This window comes from Mastomys coucha, unplaced genomic scaffold (assembly GCF_008632895.1).
Source record: "Mastomys coucha isolate ucsf_1 unplaced genomic scaffold, UCSF_Mcou_1 pScaffold9, whole genome shotgun sequence".
NCBI classification, from domain to species: domain Eukaryota; kingdom Metazoa; phylum Chordata; class Mammalia; order Rodentia; family Muridae; genus Mastomys; species Mastomys coucha.
The window spans coordinates 20,248,793-20,251,094 of NW_022196915.1; the positions used below are offsets into that span (position 1 = coordinate 20,248,793).

At 36.1% G+C, this 2,302-nt stretch overlaps 1 protein-coding gene across 4 annotated transcripts in view; it reads left to right on the forward strand.

Annotated features, from left to right (window-relative positions):
* Ptpn20 (protein tyrosine phosphatase non-receptor type 20) overlaps positions 1-2,302 on the forward strand; it is a 66,938-nt gene that overhangs the window by 13,712 nt on the left and 50,924 nt on the right. For 2 of the 4 annotated variants that reach the window (XM_031361677.1, XM_031361680.1), the window contains exon 2: positions 498-578. The exons of 1 other annotated variant lie outside the window; for it this stretch is intronic. The gene's annotated coding sequence lies outside the window, so the exon portion shown is untranslated. The remainder of the gene's footprint in view (positions 1-497; positions 579-2,302) is intronic. One more of the 4 variants, XM_031361678.1, reaches the window with a different exon arrangement.

Here is a 2,302-nt window from a genome sequence, read left to right on the forward strand (position 1 = left end):
GGGGAGAGAGAGAGAGAGAGAGAGAGAGAGAGTACAAGAATAGCTAGTAGCAAAGAGAAGCAGCAGGGAGGTAGGCAAACAGCAAGCACCACATCAGGTGCAGCATGAGCAGAGGTGGAAGCCTGACTGAGAGAAAAAAACAAAGTAACTCTTTCAAATCAGACACACATAGTAGCCAGTAGAAATGACTGTAGCAACCGCTGTTGGAAATAGCTTATTTTCTCGTTCCCCTCAAGGGTGCAATACTTTAGGGTACCTAGCTGCCTGAAGTTAAAAGCTTCTTGTAGAATGATATCTCATAGGGGATACCACAGCCTGAAAAAACAGTGTTTTATACAGTATGGAGTAATTTAGGAATAGGGCGTAGCCCGATCTCCAGTGGTGAGTTGTGTGAACTTGTTCTATTCCTGTCCTGCAGCTCAACATAGAACTGAGTGTCCATCAACTCAATATTAAGTTTTGCTTACTCATCCAGTCTCCTTTTTGTTTTTCTCTAGGGTTATCTCTGACTCACTGCTCTGGAGTTTGGCAAAAGCATCTCAGAAGTGGGTGTGCTTTTTTGAATGAAATGATCAATGGTAACTTAATTGTCACTTTCAATATTGGTTATCTTCATATAGAAAAAGAACCAAAATTTTTGTTTTAAAAACCTTCTAGCCATGCTAGAAACAATTTTTAAAGAGCATAAAACATGACTGGGTGGTGGTGGTGCATGCCTTTAATCCCAGCCCTTGGGAGGCAGAGGCAGGCGGATTTCTGAGTCAGCCTGGTCTACAGAGTGAGTTCCAGGAAAGCTAGCGCTACACAGAGAAACCCTGTCTCGAAAAACAAAACAAAACAAACAAAAGCATAAAACATTGTTTGGATGCATTTTTTACTTTTGTAGATTGGCTCTGGTGATTATTTGGTATAAATTAAATATTTTACCATAATGAACTAGAGCAATCTAAGTTATGTGTATTTATGTAAGGAGAACAAATCATTAAATTTGAATTTTTCACACATTTATTTGGTGGGCTGTCAGGTATGAGGTATGGCATATTTAAGCCCTGATGTTAAATAAGAAATTAAGTCTCTACTTACCAAGGAATATTTATTACTTAACAGATAGACTTCCAAGGGAAATTAATTTTGGCTTTAATTAAAAAGAGCTGTTGAACATATTTTTAACTATGTAGTTGGAAGGACTGAGGATTGCCATTATTAGAGGTTCTTAGCACAAAGCTCAGCATCTCAGCTCTGCCTCTGGGTGTGCTCCTAGGTGCTCCTCAGTGCTCCACAGGTGAGTCCTTTGCCTCACTATCAGCTGGAAGGCTTCTGTTAGTTTCCTTCTATAAACAAAGATATTTTCTTTCTTCTGTTTTAAAGTAGAATTTCCAAGAAATTAAAAGTGCAATTCATATAAATTTGAAATCACATCTAAGATCTTATTAAGCTTATTAATTCCTGAAGGAACCAGAAGGATGGCAAAGGTCATTCTGAGACAGTTTGAAGATCTAGATTCTTAATTGGAATTTTGAACTAAGGTTAGAGTAATTATGAGTTACACTTAAAACACTGGCTAATGATTGACACAGCAGTGAATTCTGGTCTTTAGTGCTATCTTTTCTATCAAAGTATTTGTATCACCACTAAACAAAAATGTACAGGTTACTATACAAGTTCAATAAATCTAGAAGGCTTAATAGTAAACATCTGAGCAGGTTATAATTTTCCCACATAAATAATAGTTGTTGGAGTAGTTTGTCATCACAAGACACTGGAAGAACATTCCATCTGTCTTTTGCCTTATTTCAAATTGTAAGTAATTTTTATTAATATCTTTTAAAACTCTTTGTATTGAGACATTCACTTTAAATCCATTTAATTTATTTTTTTGACAGCTAAAGGAAAAGTATCTCCACGTTTAAAATCCCAGAATTTGAGATGCTGAGGCAGGGGCTTTACTTTTAGTTCAAGGTTATATAATGAGCTTCATGAAAATTCAGAAAGTCTTGGTTATAGAAAAAATATATGTGTATATGAATGCTTGTGTGCATGTAAGTTTATGTGTGTACTAGTCATTAGAAAGAAGCCAAAAGAAAAAATGAACCATGATCTTATCGGGGCAATTATGGCAATGATTAGAAAATAAAAAGCATTCACGTGAGGACTTTTTATAGATTGAAGGAACATGAACAGCTCAATAATAGACTTTGCATCTAATTCTTTTTATTCTGTAGTGAGTAATATAGATAAGGCATATAAAGAATTGAGTGAAGCTGGGCAGTGGTGGTGCACTCCTTTAATCCCAGCACTTGGG